The following is a 21,297-nucleotide window of genomic DNA, read 5'->3' as shown; positions in this document are numbered from 1 at the left end:
AGGGGGCTGGAGACCTCCAATCAGTGGCTCTGCTCCAGTCACTGGAATTGCCAGACCATTGTAATTTGGCCAAGCTGGGGATGTAGAAGGAGCACTGGTGGTCACTGTAGTCGTGACCCCAGTGGCAACGTGGCACGTTGGTGACAACTCCACGCTCTTCAGGGCCGCCACTTCGAATGTCAGGGACTTGACCTGAGTCGCCAGGTCACTGACAATCTGGACCAGACTCGCCACATCCCGGCTCAGGCTCTTCTTAGCCTTTCGGCGTTTACTTGATGACGATGCCATCACTAAAGGTTGGTGTTTCCCAGGTCTGGGCACCAAAAATTATATAGTGGATTGCGGACTGTGGCCAAAGGTAGCACCCAAACTGCCTAGTATCCGGATGCCGACCACAACCCGACGTTCACTACACAACAAACATACAACGGTGGAATACCCCAAAAAATACTAAGTAACAGGTCAAGAGAACGGAGCTCTGGGCACCACCCCTTGATTTTTTATACTGGGCAAGGAGACCCAGCTAGAATCTTGCTTTTTATCATACCTTTCATTGAGCTAGCTGGATTATAAATAAAAGTATAAGAACATTAGGTGAAAGGAAATATTGTTTTTTCTGATAACTGGACACAGTGTGGGAAATTAAATTTTAAATAACTTGACTAAAAAAAAAACAGTGGCTGAGAAAATAAACAGCGGCTGAGTAGCGGAACTCATTTGTGTAAGGAACTGGAATGAGATGCTGTATTCATAAAAAACAAGACAAAAATATTTATTTGAAAAACTGTTTGGGTTATGTTAACATTGACCCATCAATCCAAATAGAAAATTAAAGGTAAAATTAGCAACTTTCCTGTAGACATAGAATCATGGGGGAATGTTCATGAATTAGGAGCTTAAGTTCATATTTTGCCCTCAAACCCTGACAGTTCCATTGCAAAATGGAGGAGAAAACTATGGATTATTTCTGGAAGACATCTTGGATGAGGTCTTCCCATTAGCAGTTTTTAATCTAACATTGTTACCTGTAGGTTTCTTTAGAGGTGTTCTTGTTATGTTGGGTTTTACATTTGTGTTTTTCTTTGTATATTTTTTATCTATTTGTTGAGGTGGATGGTGGACCTCAACTTGAATTTCTGATTTATTCAGTTTATCTTCTGGTTCATTAGAAACATCAACAGACAAAACATCAAATTTATTTGATGTCATAACCTTAACATTTCTAATGGAGGGTGGAGAGAGAGATGGAGGTGTGACGGCGCCGAGTAAGGCTGTGAACTCAAAGGCAGGTTAGAAACGACTGAGTTATATATTATAGAACACACTCCTTTATATACAAAACCTCAAGGCAACAGGACATAACAAGTTTACAAGACAGACAATGTCACAGAGGAAAACCGGAGACGTGAATTTTCATGTTCGTTTTAGTGCGAGGGAAGAGCGCAGATACAAGCATAATATATACAAAAGGAATTATGTACAATTGTGTGACACACGGTTGGTACATGGCTCCCCCTCTAAAAATGACATACTGAACATGTTAAATAGGTGCCCTGAATCTGGAGAGGTAGTAGTAACAACTGCGCCGATTAGCAGCAGTGAGTGGCTGTAGAAGTCGTTGGTTGGGGTGCGAGCAAGTGGTGGATGACGGTTGGCTGTGTTGCCGCTCCGGCTCGTCACGGGGTAGGCGAGTGTGTCCTACGGTATTCATAGGCGTGTGTGTCCTACGGCATTCATAGGTGAGTGTGTCCTACGGCATTCACGTCAGCTTCGGTTGAAGTTGAATAGGTGTCCTCTTCGTCACGAGTGGAGGCGTTGATGGAGGTTTGAAAGTCATGAAGTGGGTTCACATCACGAGGAGAGCCGTCTGCGGCAGGTTGCAGGCGAGTGATACTGGTCATTTTCCCGAGGGTGAGCAAAGCCCTTTGGTCCCCCAACGGTTGTTGAGAGAGCTGAAAAGGCTATACGGGCGGCTGGCGACGGCGAGTACTGCTGCAGAAGGTATGCGTTGACGGCGTCATAGTAACGGTGAGAGGCGGAGGGGGATGGGGAGGCGGGAGGAGCGAGTCACTCCGGGGTCACCAATGTGACGGCGCCGAGTAAGGTTGTGAACTCAAAGGCAGGTTGGAAACGACTGAGTTATATATTATAGAACACTCTCCTTTATATACAAAACCTCAAGGCAACAGGACATAACATGTTCGAGAGACAGACAATGTCACAGAGGAAAACCGGAGACGTGAATTTTCATGTTCGTTTTAGTGCGAGGGAAGAGCGCAGATACAAGCATAATATATACAAAAGGAATTATGTACAATTGTGTGACACACGGTTGGTACAGAGGTCTCTCTCTTTTACGATTAATAAATGGTGGGATTCAAGGTTTTTGCACCTTTCCCACTACAGGTGCATCAGGTAAGTTGGTCTTAAGTGGAACCTCCATCAAATCAGGCAAGGACATGGCCTGAGAGAGGTTTGTACTATTTTTTGTAAAGGGGGATGAAGTCTGTACAGCAATGGGGAATGCCCTAGTGGTAATACACCGTGGTAAAGCCTCGGGAGGTAATATGGTTACCTCGTTATTTGACATTTTATCAGATGGTATACTTTTTTTAGAGCTATTGGCAGTACTAGGTTGGTTTGATTTTAATGCCTTAGCATATGTATTTGATTTATTTAACAGTCTTTTGGCATGGGTCACACTTATATGTTCTAAGTTCGATTTGTTAAGGGCAGCTTCCTCCAACTTATATAGCTCGCAGCTCCTGTCTGTGGATTTATGATTCAAGTTGCAATTTAAACACATGGCTCCAAGTGCACTCTCTCCATGGCAAGATGTGGAGCAAATACCACACATCTTCTCATTTTTGCAAGCTTTAGACGGGTGCCCAAATTTAAAACAATTGAAGCATTGCAGTGGCTTCTGCTTGAAGTGTCTTACTTTAATCCTTTCGTTCTCAATAATAATATGAAAAGGTACATCAGCATCCTGGAACGTAAGGATTATCATTGATGTACCTGGGACTTTGTGAACTTTCCATACATTTAATGGACACATGGCCGGTATCTCCTCCTCTGTAAATTCATAAAGATCTCTGTTAAAAACTACGCCCCTTCCGTAGCTAAAATTTAGGTGAGGTTTGACATCTAACTCAATGTCATCATTACTTATTTTCATATTGGACAATATTACAGACTGTGTACTGGATTTGGCATGGATAAGGAAACTAATTTTTCCAAAACGAGATATATCGCCTGGTGCAATAGTTCCTACTTTTTTCTGAATCAATTTGCATATTTTAAAATAATTCCCTGTAACCCCCTTCGACTCAGCTATAAGCCACATCGGTGGTTTTGGATTTCTCTGGGAGGGCATTACTAAATCTGCGTCTTTTTCCAACCAATCGGCAGGCCTATACACATCCAAATCTTTTGGTACCTTATCGCAGAGAGCACCCGCGACATTCAAGTTATTTATTTTAATATTATTCAAGTTACTTATTGCACTAAATGCTTCGTCATAACTACTGTAAGATATCCATGAATCCCATGTTTCAGCTTCAGTTTCATCCTTATTTCTTTTATGCATCCATAGCATTCAAATGCTTTACATAGATCATCATAATTTGTCTCTATTGAAATTTGGGTAACATGAAGGATTCAAAGTTTCCTAGTGTTACCCAGTAGAATGGTCCTTTCCCGTTCCGAGGTCATCAACAGAACTTTCCCTTATCACATTATCAGAGGTTGTCAACAGTGCCGGGGGAGAGTCAGCAAATCCAGGGGATGGGGAGTCAGTATTTGAAGGGTCCATAGTTAAGGGTGGGGTTTTTTGTTTTTGTTGGTTTTGTTGGTTTACCTGCTTGAGAATTTTAAGAAAGTATCATACGTTGGAAAGGAAATTTGCATCCTCCACTATCGGCACAATGAGAGTATACTTCCCAGATGGTCCACTCCATACCCTACCCGAAGGATAGCATCAAAACAGATATAGAGGCACAGGTGTAAGCTAAACCCGCCTGTTAGGACTGAGACCAAGGATATATGGAATCATCCTCCCCATATCTGTAATGATGGGCTTCCGGCCAAAAGCCAAGAGTCCCACCTCAAGGATTGGATCCCCCTGGATTCCGATGACCCAACCCTTGAGAGTAGTTCCGCCAAAAAGGTCCAAACCATCTTTGGGATGGCTGAGATCATCCAATACTCTCATATATAGCTTTGAATGCAAATACCTCCCAACCGTGATTCATCTAAGCAGGCAGTAATAATGAATGTGGAAATATCCACGCCATTTAAATAAAATAAAAATAAATAGATAAATAAATGAACAAATAATATATATATATATATATATATATACATATATATATATATATATATATATATATATATATATATATATATATATATATATATATATATATATATATATATATATATATATATATATATCTACATATATATATATATATATATATATATATATATATATATATATATATATATAAATATATATATATATATATATATATATATATATATATATATATATATATATATATATATATATATATATATATATATATATATATATATATATATATATAACTTAAGAGAAATAATACTCAGAGTTAGGACAGCAAGACAAAAGAAAGTTGATAAAATTAGGAGAAGGTCAAAGAAATATCGAGCAGAAGGAATAGAGGAAAGGGAGAGAAATTTAGATTCGAACTTGGGGAGTAATTTCCCCAAGTTCGAGAGCCCGTCATCAAGTTTCAGCATGGAAATGAAATGCCGTGCTGAAGCTCAATGACTTCATCAAGGCATTCTCTCATTAAGAGGGAAGCAAGTAGGAACACCATCTTCCAAGTCAGGTGGGGATCAGAAGCCTGGCGTAATGGTTCGAACGGAGGTCTCTTTAGAGCCCTGAGGACTCGAACCACATTCCATGGAAGAGGTTTCACTTCCGACTGAGGGCAAGTAAGTTCATAACTTCGTATGAGTAGAGAAAGTTTCAGCGAGGAGGAAATGTTCATTCCTTTTAGCCTGAAGGCAAGACTTAAGGCTGAGCGATAGCCTTTCACTGCCGAGACTTAAAGGCGTATTTCTTCCCGCAAATACACAAGAAACTCCGCTATTACTGGAATAGTGGCATCGAGTGGAGAGATACCCCTTCCACAACACCAACCACAGAAGACTCTCCACTTCGCCTGGTAGACTCCTGCGGATGACTTTTGCAGGTGTCGAGACATCCTTTCCGCAACTTGTTGTGAAAAGCCTCTCTCTGTGAGGAGATGCTACGGCTTTGTGGAAGATGTTGGTGTGTGGTTGCTTGAGTAGCTCGTGTCGAGGAGGGAGTTCTCTTGGGAGTTCCGTCAGGAGCTGCAGAAGGTCTGGAAACCACCCTGCGTAATGCCATAGCGGAGCTATTTAGGTCATTGACAGGTTGACCGATATTCTGGTCTTATTGAGCACCCTTCTCATCAGACAGAACGGGGGAAAGGCGTAAACGTCGATGTTGTTGCTCTGGGGTCCGGGACTGGGGAACAGTACAGCGGAAGCTTGAAATTCAAGGCTGTCGCGAACACATCCACAATTGGGGAACCCCACAAAGTCAGGACTTTGTTGGCTACTAGAGAATCCAAAGACCACTCGGTACTCACTATCTGGGATGCTTTGCTCAGACTGTCGGCGAGCACATTCCTTTTGCCCGGAATGAAGCAAGCCGATAGTGGAATCAAGTGGACTTCGGTCCATCTCAGTACCACTACTGCAAGATGGGATAGCTGTTGTGAAAAGGTACCTCCCTGCTTGTTGATGTAAGCCAGTACCGTGGTGTTGTTGCTCATCACCACCACGGAGTGACCCGCCAGGTACTGTCGGAACTGTGTAAGTGCCAGATAGACGGCCTTCATCTCTAGCAGGTTTATGTGGAGGCACTTTTCTGATCCTGACCATAGGCCTGAGGTCCTGTGGTTCAGAACGTGGGCCCCCCACCCTTCTTTTGAGGCATCCGAGAACAGCATCAAATCCGGGGGGAGGACGAGAAGATCCACTCCCTTTCGGAGGTTTCCGTCTGTCACACACCGTTGAAGGTCCGTCCGTTCCGCAGGACCCATAGGGACCAAAATGTCCGGAGAATCGTGACCTTGATTCCACCGGAACTTGAGCTGCCATTGCAGGGATCTCATCCTGAGGCGCCCATTTGGAACTAGACGGGCCAGAGAGGAAAGGTGACCGAGGAGACGTAACCACGATTGGGCTGGGAGTTCTTCTCGTCTGAGGAAAGGATCTGCGACCCTCCTCAGCCTTGCTATCCTGTTGTCTGATGGAAAGGTTTTGTGGAGATTGGTGTCCAAAATCATGCCTAGATATACCAGTCATTGAGATGGAAGCAGAGAAGACTTCTCGAGATTTACCATGATCCTTAGATCTTGGAAAAGTCCCAGAAGCTTGTCCCAGTGTTGAAGAAAGGTCAACTCCGAGTCTGCCAGGATCAGCCAGTCATCCAGATAACGGAGTAGACGAATGCCGATCCTGTGTGCCCACGAAGAGATCAGGGTGAACACACTGGTGAAAACCTAAGGTGCTGTGGAGAGACCGAAACACAGAACCTTGAACTGGTAGATCTTGTTGTCTAGGCTGAATCTTAAGAACTTCCTTGAGGACGGATGGATTGGGATCTGGAAGTACGCGTCCTTTAGATCCAGTGTACACATGAAGTCTTGTGGTCTCACTGCAAGTCTGACCGTGTCTGCTGTCTCCATGCTGAACTGAGTTTGTTTGACAAACCTGGTCCGAGCTGAGAGGTCGATGACTGGTCTCCAGCCTCCATACACCTTCTTTACAAGAAAGAGTCGACTGAGGAAGCCTGGAGACCCGTCGACGACCTCTTGGAGAGCATCCTTCTTTAGCATGATCTCGACTTCTGCCCGTAGGGCTAGCCCCTTTGCCGATCCCATGGCATAGGAGCTCAACGACACTGGATTTGCTGTCAGGGGAGGTAGAGATGTTATGAACGGGGCGCGATATCCTTGACTGATTACAGAAACCGTCCAGGAATCGGCCCCGAGTTGCTGCCACGTAATTGCGCAACTTTGCAGGCATCCCCCCACTGGTGAACATGCAGGGGGATTGCCAACCCAAGCGTTTGCGGCCTCGGCCGCTCCCCCTAGGATTCTTGTCTCCCCTGGAGGACTTTTTGCCTCTCTTGTCTTTGACAGGAAAGGGCTGCTGTTTTGAAACCGTTGTCTTCACTGCCGCTGCCGGTTTCGTCGTCTTGGACTGGCGAGGTTGTTGTTGAGGTGCTGGAGGTTTGTAGGGCTTCGATGTGAGAGCCCTTTGGAGGAGAGAATCCTGATTGGATTTCCTCCACCTCTCAGCTGCCTGTTCCACATCCTTGGGCTCAAACAGGCTCTTTCCCATAAGGGAAGTGTCTGAGCTTGCTGACTTGGACGGTTGAAACCTTCGAACGGAACCTCTCTGCCACCGCATCACGTCGTTTCAAGATCGAATTGGCCCACAAGTTTGAGACTTGGTGGGCCAGAAACTCAATGGTGCGGGTGCCCGAGAGGAGGAAGGTCTCCAGGGCCTTCCTAGTGCTTTCATCCTCAGATCGCAAAAGGATGCCTAGAGACCCCAACCAGACATCCAGCCACGAAGTAGCCTGCATGGCACACTTCGCGACCTTCTCCTGGTTTAGGATCTCTGTCGCCGAGAAAGTCACTTGCCGGCTAGAGAGTCTATCAAGAGGTCCAGTGATGCAGCTGCAACAGTCAAAGCACGGCGAGGAGGATCCTCTGCGGGGGACTGCGAGGGCGAGGAGCCGAAAAGGCGCCTCCTAACTCCCTTGTGGGGAGAAGGAAGGCCTCTACGGCGAAGAGGAAGACAAGCCTTGCATCGGATACATCCTCTGGGGGCATCAGGAACACCATCGTCAATCCTCCGAAGAGGAGTCTCTGTTAGTGAACTCCCCCGAGGGGGAGAATCACCTTCAGGAGAGACCGTTGGACTTGGCCCCTCCCTCGAAGGATGTTTGGAGGGGGGAACCAAGCCTTCAGCAACATCAGCACCCAAGGCAGAGGTTTGACCCAACTCGCCGGAAGCCTCTGCCACAACAACGTCGACGATAGACAGAGGGTCAACCTCCGCTATCACCGGCGACTGTTTGACAGCTGCTCCCAACTGGATAAGGTCAAACAGGGCTTCCCTGGAGGGCGAACCCTTGAGCCCCAAGGAAGCCCAAAGCTGCAACAAAACATCATTAGCAACATTCATAGATAAATCCTCCCCCGGAGGAGGAGGAGCTGCCTCGCTATGGGAGGCAACTCCCTCTCCCGAACCCCCGAGGTTGGTCAACCAAAGTACGGCCTACAATACCACTCGACGGCCTCTCGGGAGAGACCGATCGAGTGGGAGCTTCGGAGGAGGTTCTAGCAACGAAAGAAGAGTCCTTGGAGATTTCCTTCTTCAAGGAGATCCTTGAAGGAGAAAGATCCCGCTTGGACTATTCTTTCGGCGCCGGGAAAACCTCTCCCACTGGGAGGTAGACCACTCCCTGCACTCACTACAAACTTTATCCTTATCACACTGTTGGCCCCTGCAGAACGGACACAAGGTGTGAAGGTCCGTCTCGACTGCCGACATATATGTCCCACAAGGGCGGTCTGGTAACCCGGGGCACTTCCGCATGATAAAGAGAGGGGCCAACTTCCAAACACACAACTGAAAGAAAAAGCAAAAAGGATTAAGGCTGTCAATACGCGAGGGTGAGAGCAGACACGTCAGTTCATCACCCGAGCCAAAAGCAAAGTGAACTAGTTCACCGGTGTGTGAGGGGGGAGGGGTAGCTAGCTACCCCCTCGCTAGTTAGCGAGGGGGTTGTAAACCCTCGTTAAAATTCTAATGGCTCGTCATTTCAGCTATGCCGAAAGTAATATGACAAATTCGGAGATAATATGTATATTTCCTAACTATACAAACCTTAGCTATTTTTGGCTTTGCCCGGGGGACTCATTATCTGAGTGTGTCAGTACTCAACAATAAAGAGTCCGTGCACCTCACTTGCACCTTGCTACGCAAGGGCTGCGGCCTACATAAGCTGTGTGTGAAGGATTATGTGTGACTCGTCCTAGGAAATTGACCTGAAGCTCTTTAGATGGAAAACTCTAGGCTAGGACTTACCCAATACCACCTCGTCAGGGTATGGGGATGTGACAGTATTAACTTAATACTAGGAACACAAGGAAGCACGGTTTACCTGCAGTGGTTTGAGGTCAGCTATGCAGAGAACCCAGGATGCTGCTTTCTCCAAGGAAGGAGAGGATGAAGAAAAGAATAAGGGCCATACAAATCTTTTCATTCATGCAGACTATGGGTAACAATGCCCTCAACCCACTGCTACCTGTCCATTAAGGAGCCTGAGGTTAGATCAGCTGTTGTGCAGCCAACACAGGGCCAATAGAGAACGTATCGAGCCTCATGTGTGTCACATTTTGCAGGTAGTGGGCTGTGAAGGTCGTCTGACGCTTCCACACCCCTGCTTGTAGAACCTGCGTCACTGAGAAGTTCTTCTTGAAGGTCAGGGACGTAGCTACAACCCTGACATCATGCGCTCTAAGGCAACATGACGGAGGAGGGTCAGGATTCAGAGACAGATGGATCACCCTACGAATCCATGCGGAGATGGTATTCTTGGTGACCCTCCTCTTTGTTCTCCCAGCGCTCAAAAACAAAGCTTGCACTTGGGGACGAATGCAGCCGTCCTTTGAGATATAACCTCAGACTCCTTACAGGACACAGTAGGAGATGGTCTGGGTCATCTGTTACATAACGAAGACTCGAAATCCAGAAAGAGTCGAATCGAGGATCCGGCACTCCCGGATTCTGTGTCTTAGCCACAAACTCAGAGATGAATCTGAACGTTACCTCCCCTCATCCCCTTGCATGGGCAATGTTATACGAGAGACCATGAAGTTCACTGACTCGCATGGCCGAGGCCAAAGCTAGTAGGAACACCGCCTTCAAAGTTAGGTGGCGATTTGAAGCCTGGCGAAATGGATCGTAGGGAGGCCTGAGAATTCGAACCATGTTCCCTGGAGGAGGTCTCACTTCCGACTGAGGGCAGGTAAGATCGTATCTTCGTATGAGTAGGGAAAGTACCAGCGAGGAAGAAAAGTACGCTCTTTTGGGCCTGAAGGCTAGACTTAAAGCTGAGCGATAGCCTTTCATTCCCGAGACTGAAAGGCGCATTTTTCCCGCAAATGAACGAAGAACTCCGCTCTTGCTGGAATAGTGGTATCGAGTGGAGAGATACCCCTTCACGATTCCAACCACAGAAAACTCCCCACTTTGCCTGGTAGGCCCCGGCGGATGACCTGCGCAGGTGTCCAGACATCCCGTTCGCAACTTGTTGCGACAATCCTTTCTTAGTGAGGAGATACTGGATAGTCTCCAGGCGTGAAGTCGAAGCGAAGCTACGGCTTTGTGAAAGATGTTGGCATGTGGATGTTTGAGTAGCTTGTGCCGCAGAGGGAGTTCTCCCGGAAGTTCCGTTAGGAGTTGTGGAAGGTCCGGAAACCATTCCGCGTGATGCCATAGCGTAGCTATAAAGGTTTCATCGAGCGATTGGCCGATATTCTGGTCTTGTTGAGCACGCTCCTCATCAGACAGAACGGCGGAAAAGCTCACACGTCGGTGCTGTCCCATCGTTGTTGGAAGGCATCTTGCCAGAGTGCTTTGGGATCTGGGACTGGGGGCAATACAGCGGGAGTTTGAAGTTCAGCGCTGTAGCGAACCGATCCACAGTCGGGTAACCCCACAAAGTCAGGACTTTGTTGGCCACTGGATGATCCAAGGACCACTCGGTACTCATTATCTGAGATGCTCTGCTCCGACAGACGGCAAGTACATTCCCTTTGTCTGGAATGAAGCGAGCCGATAGAGGCATCGAGTGGACTTCGGTCTATCTCAGTATCTCTACTGAGAGATGGGATAGCTGCTTTGCAAAGGTACCTCCTTGCTTGTTGATGTAAGCCACTACTGTGGTGTTGTCGCTCATCACACCACAGAGTGATCTGCTAGGTCTTTGTTGGCACTGTTGAAGGGCCATGAAGAACAGCAGATTTATATGGAGGCACTTTTCCGATTCTGACCACAGAGAAAACATATCGCGCGAGGTGGGGTTTCCCTCAATGGTGTGATTGGGGAACGTCTCACCTCCCGTGACTCTCCTGAGGGCGGGAAAACTTCGTCCGAAGGTGAAGGAGAAAAGTCTGAGGGGGGAGAGTACCTATCTCGAAGACTTACGAGGGGACAGCTACGTCCTAGGAGAAGTTACCTCGTCCAAACTCCTCTTTTCCTCCTCAGGGGAGTGGTTGCAGCCAAGGATTTGTGTCTCCATTCAGAGAGAACAGCTTGAAAGCCTGTGCTACCGCTCTGATTAGAGTCCCAAACCAAGCTTCCGGCCAACGGTCGCGCTGTCAGACACTCCCTCTGGAGGGGAAGTCGCCTGTAAAAAGATAAGGACGGCATGTCCCTGGACTTTTCTGGAACCTTCCCCCCTCCGGCAAGCACACTGTTCTGTGCTGGGGGCGGGGGGAGAAAAGTGGCAATGGCGACCTTACAGCACGTCATCCGGCAGCCTCACGCGGGGGAGGGTATTGGCGCTTACGCTAGGGAGAAAGCCGGCATTCGCGCGATGGGAAATACCCGGGGGTTGCGCGCTAGAGACTGTTGAAATACTCGCGCGCACGAGTGCGCGCAGGCGAGACTTCATAGGGTGCGCAGGAATCAGATTGACGAGCAGGATCAGAATGAAGAGCCAGTGTGGACCAGAATGTTGGCACGCCGCTATCAGAGTGAGCGCGTACGAGTTTGTTGGCGCGAGGAAGAGCATCCGAGCGCTTGCGCGCGGAAGAGCTTGCGCGCGGAAGAGCATCCGAGCGCTTGCGCGCTGAAGAGCATCCGAGCGCTTGCGCGCGGAAGAGCATCCGAGCGCTTGCGCACGGAAGAGCATCTGAGCGCTTGCGCGGAAGAGATCGTCGGCGCTTGCGCGCAAGAAGATCGTCAGCGCTCGTGCGCGCAAGAAGATCGTCAGCGCTCGAGCACGTAAGAAGACCGTTGGCGCTTGCGCACGTTAGAAGGTTGGTGAGTGCGCGCGGGAAACCATCGGTGCCCGCGCGCGGACGATCGTCGGCGCTAACGCGCGTATGAAGATCGTCAGCGCTAGCGCCCGAAAGAAGATTGTCGGCGCTAACGCGCGCGCGCTTGTGCACTAGGTTGAAGGATCAGCAGACAGGACGATCGGGAACTGGGATGTATCCTGAAAAGGGATGGCATCCCCTGAAGAGGACCAGGCAGGTCTGCTTCAGAGTCCAGAGCCAACGATCCACACTGAAAGTACTGCTTAATACTCCGAGGAGTGGTCTCTATGAGAGACCTCTCCCGCGAACGGGAGAGGTGCCCTTCGTAGAAGAGACTTGGAGACAATGCAGGCTGAACCACTGGTGAGCGCCTGTGCGCCAATAAAATGGATGATCGTTGGCGCTTACACGCGTATGAAGATCGTCAGCGCTAGCGCTTGAAAGAAGGTCGTCAGCGCTAACGCGCGCGCGCTTGTGCGCTAGGTTGAAAGATCAGCTGACAGGACGATCGGGAACTGAGATGTATCCTAAAAAGGGATGGCATCCCCTGAAGACGACCAGTTAGGTCTGCTTCAGAGTCCAGAGCCAACGATCCACACAAAGTATTGCTTGATACTCCGAGGAGTGGTCTCTATGAGAGACCTTTCCCGCGAACGGGAGAGGTGCCCTTCGTAGAAGAGACTTAGAGACAATGCAGGCTGAACCACTGGTGAGCGCCTGTGCGCCAATAAAATGGACGATCGTCGGCGCTTACGCGCATATGAAGATCGTCAGCGCTAGCGCTTGAAAGAAGGTCGTCAGCGCTAACGTGCGCGCGCTTGTGCGCTAGGTTGAAGGATCAGCTGACAGGACGATCAGGAACTGGGATGGCATCCCCTGAAGAGGACCAGTTAGGTCTGCTTCAGAGTCCAGAGCCGACGATCCACACTAAAAGTATTGTTTGATACTCCGAGGAGTGGTCTCTATGAGAGACCTCTCCCGCGAACGGGATTGGTGCCCTTCGTAGAAGAGACTTGGAGACAATGCAGGCTGAACTACTGGTGAGCGCCTGTGCGCTATCTCAGGAACTCCAACGATGTGCGCCAATGCGCAGGGAACATTGGCGAGCAGTGCCTGGAACAGGGTGTCTCTGAATAGCAGTCTCAGGAAGAGCAGGACCAGCAGGCGAGTGCGCAGGAGAACGTTGGCGCGCAGGGGATACCTGGCGCTTAAGGGACTTACTCACAATGTGAGAAAAGGGGCTTTTCTCACAAAGGGATCGGTGTCCGTTGGATAACGGGGGGCGTGGGCGCTCACAGAGCGTCAGCAGCCAGGAACGGAGACAGCAGGTCAGCAGGTCTAGGAGAACGAGACCCCGAAGGATCAGAGGACTAAGGGCACGAGAGACCAAAGGCCTAAGGTAGCCTGAGTTGCGAGACCCCAAAGGGTCAGCACAAACGAGAAACCGAAGTTTCCGTGTCTCTAAACACCGAAGTGTTGGAGTGACTAAAGTTACGAGAGCCCAAGGGTTCTGCGTAACTAATGTTACGAGACCCCGAAGGGTCAGCGTAACGGGAAACCGAAATTTCCATGTCACTAAACACCTTAGTGTTAGTGACTAAAGTTACGAGAGCCCAAGGGTTCTGCGTAACTAATGTTACGAGACCCCGAAGGGTCAGCGGAACGAGAAACCGAAGTCTCCCTGTCACTAAACACCGAAGTGTTAGTGACTGACACTGGTGATGTTGCCCCTAAGGGCCGTAGGGTCAGCAAGCTGACCTATAAGGGGCAATCCTTCGAAGGGGAGCCCTTATGAGGGGCCTCCCTCGCGAATGAGAGATGTCAAGACTGAACCTGCAGCTGCTCAGCCCCTTGAGCATAGCTGCAGAAGAGACAGCTCAGCCCCAAGAGCATAGTCACAGGAAGTTCCATGGACCGGCCTTGCAACCGCTCAGCTCCTGGAGCATGGTTACAAGAGCGGTAGCTCAACACTAAGAGCAACCGACTAAGGACCAGGAAAATTAAGGTATGTGAAGTTCCCACTGCAGGGGTTAGATCTCACACCTGGGAAGGGAACCTCCCTCGAAAGGGAAGTTACCTACCCCTGGATGCGAACCTCCTTATCGTTCTAAGATGAACTGAAGAGCTGACAGTTGTCACGGGAGAACTTCTAAGAGAAGGGATAACACCCATGACGATGTCCTAGAGAGACAGCAGTGATAGCAGACTCCCCAAGCATAAACAGGACAGCTCTGCTTCGTTGGCACACTTCAGTCAAACGAAGAAAAACTGCATAGTTAACTGGGAAAATAAAGTTAAATAATTATTTAACAGAAATTCCCCCGGGAGGAACTCCGCAGAGTAACCCCGAGGGAAAAGCAAAACATGAGAATTAAAAATTAGGTATGCGCCCTCCTCCCCCACTGACATTCACGGGAGAAGGGGGAGGGCGGAGAACTTTAACAAAAAACAGAATTATAAAAATTATAATTATGTAACTGATTTTTGAATGTTCACAAATAGTAAGAACCACTGAACCCTGAAGGGAAGTGCTCTCCACAGAAAGCTGAAAAGTTAAAAATACAATTAGATTTCATAAAAATAATTGAGGCAAATAAAAACGGAAAAGCAACTCAGCCCGCAACGGGAAAGAAGTCTCCTTAGTAGTACGTAGTAGTAGTAGTAGTAGTAAAGGGTGAACGACCTTGAGTAGAGAGAGAGAACGAAGTCAAACTAAATTCCCACATTCCCTTCGCTGAGAATCCAAGTTCCCCGTAGGAAAGGAGGAACAGCGAAGATAAAAGATGAATGCATAAAGTCCAGCAATGACGATTCCCCACGGCGGACGAATTAACGGAAAGCCGAAGGAAACGACCGAAGGACCAAAGGGGAGAGGCCGCGCCCCATGACGAGAAACCGTGGTGGCCTAGCACTACCGGTGTCATTGTCGTACACTACCACACAGCACAAACACTGAAAAGAAAACTTACTACATTTCTATACACAAAAATATATACATAAACATAAAGAATGTTTATATATATATATATATATTACAAGTATAAGAAAAAGTAAGTAAAAAGACAAAAAGCATTAATGGCTGTCAAAAAACGAGGGTGAGAGCGGACACGTCCGCTCACCGTCCGAGCCAAAAGTAAAGTGAGCTCATCACACAGGTGTGAAGGGGGGGGAGCAAGCTACCCCTTCCTACCCCCGCTAACTAGCGATGGGGGTAGTAAACCCTCGTTAAAATTCTAATGGCTCGTCATTTCGGCTACGCGAAAGTAATAACCCATATTAAATAGCGTGGTTTGTATTTCAGTTACGGAACAAACCCTATTCAAATAGCGTGGTTTGTATTTTGGTTACGGAACAAAACTGCACTGTAATTGTTAAGTGGCTACTTTCCTCTTGGTAAGGATAGAAGAGACTCTTTAGCTATGGTATGCAACTCTTCTAGGAGAAGGACACTCCAAAATCAAACCATTATTCTCTAGTCTTGGGTAATGCCATAACCTCTGTACCATGGTCTTCCACTGTCTTGGGTTGGAGTTCTCTTGCTTGAAGGTACACTCAGGCACACTGTTCTATCTAATTTCTTTTCCTCTTGTTTTGTTAAAGTTTTTATAGTTTATGGGGGGAAATATTTATTTTGGTGTTGTTAGTTCTTAAAAAATTTTATTTTTCCTATTTTTCCTTTCTTCACTGCGCTATTTTCCCTGTTGGGGCCCCTGGGCTTATAGCATCCTGCTTTTCCAACTAGGGTTGTAGCTTAGCAAGTAATAATAATAATAATAATAATAATAATAATATTAACGGAACATATTAGAGTCTCCATCCACCCAGTAGTTCACAAAAACACTGGTAGGTGGTGATTCTGTTGTAAGTTACTTGTTCATACAGAATATGTAAAGGGTCCAACATTTCATGTTTTAACTTCATTATTTATTTTCAATTTTGAACTATGCAATATAATCATAGCTCTTATTCTATTGATTATGTTAATAATAAATGGTCAGAGTAGAAATGAGTGTTTGATATACTTAGTGTGAGCATTGAAAATGGAGACAAAGTCCGTGTTCAGACAGATGTTCGCGCGGGAAGATACAACCCACCCTTTGTCAAGTGCATATTCACCCCTTTAACTTTGAATAATTGATAATTAAAGCCAAAATACTAGCCCACAGGGCTAACACACATAGCGAAACATAGTCTGCTTGCCTGAAAATAGGAGCAGTGAGATATGTTTATTCGCAAACGAAGCAAGCAAACAGCTGAGCAAAAACCAATAAATCATTAGCTCAATTAGGTAACGAGATATTTCTAATACAATGAACACGACACTTCTATGAATGACACCATAGAAAATGAAATGGAAACCCCCATTTTCTATGCATCAGAAAGTCCTGGCAAACAGAAGCTCCAGGGTTTAGAGAGCTTCATTACTGTTACTCAGGTTTGATTATGGTCACTTTTCTATTGCGATGACTGATTTTTTATGACGATGACTGGCAGAAATAAATCTTATAAAAGATAATTTAAAAATCAACACAATTAAACAAGTACAGAGTGTGTTAAGGAGTTTCGAACCTAATTGATGACGATACATAGCATAAAGCCATAGCTTTTCGGTTATGGTAGTAGACCCAACCTCAATTCAAAAACTATTGATTTCCGCCAAGAATCATTATCAAAAACATTCAAAACACCACAATATACATTGAAAACCAGTCAAATTTTCTACAAACTGTATATTGCACCTTTCTATAAATATACCACTAAAAGGAGTGCAGCTATGGGATGAAAGACCACTGCAAAGGTCTATAAATAATAACAACACTGTTGGCACTGCCCTACTACAGGGAGAGTGTCGACTGCATGGGATAAGGGCAGGATAAACAAAAGGACAGGGTTGCATCAACAAAGAATCAACATATGGCTAGGGCTACTATGGATGCGAATTCTGACGAAAACGTCTTCTGACGGGTACGTCAGAAATCCCCGTCAAAACAAGGTGGTTACACGGTACGCGTTTTATGATATTCTTACTTCCCTTGATATTCCTGAGATAGACATTGAGCCCCTACACAATGTCCCAGTTTCACGGAGATATAATCACTATGGAAGAAGTGCATATGAGGCTTCGCTAATAATAATAATAATAATAATAATAATAATAATAATAATAATAACCTCGAATTAATCACGTCATTAGTTTTGCAATTTGTCTCTTAAGTAACCTGCATTAATGTATAAGCAAAGTTCTCCTACAAGCCTAGCCCCAATTTCGACAAATGCTTACGGAGCTTAACTAGTTTCGTAATAGAAAATAATGAATACTCAGGAAAATCTAAGATACAAATGTGTACAAAATTTGCAAAACACCAAAATATTTACGCAGAAAATATGGAAAAGTTGGTCGATGTTTTGCTCCGGGTGGAAACTGAACTTGTTTAAAGATGGTAGAACAAACAAATGTAATAATTTTTGGTCAACTGACGCGATGAGTAGTAGTAATGGTAGTCTTGAGGTTGAACGGTACTCTCCTATTGGTAACTTGCCATTGCGCTGGTTAAAGGCTTTTATCTTTTCTACAAATTTTCTTAGATATTAGCCATTACTTCCCTTTTAGCATTAAATTTACCTATTGCTTTTCCATGATTGATGGGACCAGCAAAACACTCTTCAAAGTAAATTGAAGTGTTTCCCCCGAATAGATTCCCAGAAGTGGACGTAAAGATTAGCTACTGTAAAAGTCTTTATTACTCTATACGTAAGTTTATCCCCCAGTAAGTTGCAAAGTTTTGTGAATTTGAGTAAAGAAAAAGAATGTTTGAGAAAAGGCCGACTTGCCTCGTCAGCAAAATAAGTTACTATGAAGATGAAGTAAATTGGCCAGTTCTTTGGGATAGGAAACAGGTCAGATTTGGCGCATAGTAATTAATTGAAATTAACAGTTATAGCTAAAAAAAAATGAGCTGATACTGGATATAATTATGTTATCTTTCTGGTAATCTTTACAACTAAGGAATATATGAGGTGAGCTACCTTCAAATATACTCTCTTTGATAAACACTTAACACGTGACTTTCCAGAGTGTTTAATCCCAGCAGCTCTGTCAGTGTTCACAAAGCAAAAGAAAATTCTGTTTTTTTTGTTTTTAATATACATTTTTGGACCATAAAGCCCAACAGTGGGGTCAGGGAGGCATTTATCACCCTGCTGTAACGGTGGGTGCATCACACACAACTTACTTATTTTACTCCAAGTGATGTTTTCTTGCTCCTTTGACCTTTTATTGTCTTTGCGTTGACACAATGGAACCCTGCACACTACAGGACCTTCAAGATCAATTTGTCGTGTACATTCTTAATGTCTTTGGTATTGAGTATCCCACAGTGTATTCTGTGTTACTTGTTATATCCACATTATCAAAGCACTTAGAAAATAGGAAAGTCTTCAGTTTCTTTTTGAAAGCCTTAATATCTTAAGTTTTTCGGCTGTCTAGTGGGAGCTTGTTGTCCCGAGACTGTACATTTAAAAGCTCTAGAATCTACACTAGACAGAGGCTACCTGGCTACATCTTAGCTCTAATAATTTAAATCATATGAAACCATTGTCGGGTCTAAGCACGATTCGTTGGCTGCACGATGTGTGACAATTTTCTTAGATATTTTGGACTTCTTGTTTTGATAACTTAATGGGCTATTGCTCATATCTTAAACTGGTCTAGCTTTAATAGGTAGCCAGTATAATTGAAATGGTAGGCTTTAGGAGTTATCGTTTCTCGGAGTGAGACATCTTATATCAGTCTTTATCCTCTGTATATTATGTTTTGTTATTTCTTTAGGTAGATTGTTGTAGATTGAGTTGCAGTAATTAATCCTGGTAATAAGGCACTAGCCACCTGTTGAGATACTACCGCTAGAGAGTAATGGGGTCCTTTGACTGGTCAGACAGTACTACATTGGATACTTCTCTCTGGTCACGATTCATTTTCCATATGCCTACACATACACCGAATAGTCTGGCCTATTTTTTACATAACCTCCTTTGTCCTCATACACTCGACAACACTGAGATTACCAAACAATTCTCCTTCTCTCAAGGGGTTAACTAATGCACTGTAACTGTTCAGTGACGGTTTTCCTCTTGGCTAGGGTAGAAGAGACTCTTCAGCTATTGTAAGCAACTCTTCTAGGAGACAGACACTCCAAAATCAAACCATTGTTCTCTGGGTCTTGGGTAGTGCCATAACCTTTGTAGCAAGGCCTTCCACTGTCTTGGGATAGAGTTCTCTTGCTTGAGGGTACACTCGGGCACACTATTCTATCTTATATCTCTTCCTGTTGTTTTGTTAAAGTTTTTAGAATTTGTATCGGAAATATTCATTTTGATGTTGTTACTGTTCTTAAAATACTTTATTTGTCTTTGTTTCCTTTCCTCACTGGGCTATTTCCCTGTTCTGGCATCCTGCTTTTCCAACTAGGGTTCTACCTTAGCAAGTAATAATAATAACAACAACAATTATAATACTACTACTACTACTACTACTACTACTACTACTACTACTACTACTAATAATAATAATAATAATAATAATAATAATAATAATAATAATAATATCACAAGTTTCTTTACAGAATATTCATCCAGATACCTCTTGACAAGAGTAATGTTTTTGAGATTATATCCAGAGGTTTTACTACATTATTCATTTGAGCATTGATAGTTAAGTTACAGCCAAGAGATAGATACCCTTAGGTCACGAACTTTATTAGATATCGGGCCCAAGTTGTTATTAATATTTATTTGGATGTCGCCTAAGTTTCTTAAACTGGTTTTCGTTCTAATTACCTTAAAATCAGTTTTATTTTTCTTTAGTTTTAATTGAAATTCTTTCCCTAACGCGAAGAATTCTATTTCAAGTTTCAACAGCATCATCGATATAATTTATGGGGAAGTAAAATTATGAATCCTCCGCAAAAGATTTAACTTTACTTCATGCCTCTGTAGTACCTTTGATAGACCGATATTATAAATACATAATAAGATTGGGACTTATCCACTTCCCTGGATGCCACCCCTCTGTTTAATCATTCATATACTTACTTTTACTTTTACGGGTTTATTTCTCGCCCTCCATCAAACACTAAAGGTCTGTTCAGGCGGGCCTTGGTGTGTGAAAAAAATAATTTCTTTCCAGTTGATATTTTGCTCTGTATCGTTATCAGTTATTTCGCTAGCATTTGTATTCAGGCTTAATAGTTTTCAGGTCACTATTATAACACTTTCTAAAAAGATAAGTCTTCAGGTTTTTCTTGAAAGCTGCCACATTATTGCTATTCTTGATATCGAGTGGAAGGTCGTTAAAGAGTCTCGGTGTAGCATAACTGATCGTCCTTCCTCCTATTGCATGATTCACACTAATTTCGAATAGTCTATAATGCATGAGAGTTTCCAGTTTGTACACAGCAGTTCCTTTAAACCATGTAATCTTTTAGATAACCAAAAGCTTGATCTTCAATACAGATGGGCCGTAAATCACTTAGTAGTAGTTCATGCACAACTATATCAAAATCAACATTAAGATCGAGTAATATTATCAAGATACATTTCCAGACTGGTTGTCTGGCAATGCTTTGCTGCTTTCTAAAGAAGGACATAATAATTGTTCAAGATTTACATATTCTAGCACTTTTGAAATAAAGAATGTATTCTAAATATTTCTATATGAACTTAATTCTATATCTTCTGAACTTTTCAGAACTGGCGTAACTATAAAACCACCTTTTTTTCAGATTTGGGAAGCTTACTCATAGAATTTATTATTCTTGTAAACTAATTATGTAGGCAAGACTAGAATAGTTTTCTCCCCCTATTACTTCGGATATTGGCATCGGATCAATCGCATAATTTGTTTTCTTTGCCACCTTAATAATCCTGATGACTTCATCGTTTGTTATTTTTTTTAAAATTTGATTAATCTAATCTGTGTATTTGGTACAACACCAATCTGATATGGAATATCTGTAAATGGTTCAACCGGTAATTAGGTTTTTTTTTTTTTTTTGTATTTTAACCAATTGTAGAAATTTATTAGTTAGGCCTTGGTTGCTAAACCAATCTGGTAGCCTTTTTGTAATTTACATTTCCCATTACACCATTTAGG

At 44.6% G+C, this 21,297-nt stretch overlaps 1 protein-coding gene across 1 annotated transcript in view; it reads right to left on the bottom strand.

Moving 5' to 3' along the window:
• LOC137619508 (protein SHQ1 homolog) overlaps positions 1-17,673 on the bottom strand; it is a 183,787-nt gene extending 166,114 nt beyond the window's left edge. Inside the window, exon 1 of the mRNA XM_068349600.1 lies at positions 17,523-17,673. The gene's annotated coding sequence lies outside the window, so the exon portion shown is untranslated. The remainder of the gene's footprint in view (positions 1-17,522) is intronic.
• Between the last annotated feature and the right edge of the window lie 3,624 nt (positions 17,674-21,297).

The sequence above is a fragment of the Palaemon carinicauda genome, chromosome 26 (assembly GCF_036898095.1).
Source record: "Palaemon carinicauda isolate YSFRI2023 chromosome 26, ASM3689809v2, whole genome shotgun sequence".
Lineage (NCBI taxonomy): Eukaryota > Metazoa > Arthropoda > Malacostraca > Decapoda > Palaemonidae > Palaemon > Palaemon carinicauda.
Note: the sequence above shows the minus strand (reverse complement) of the source record. Positions and strands in the feature narration are given on the sequence as shown.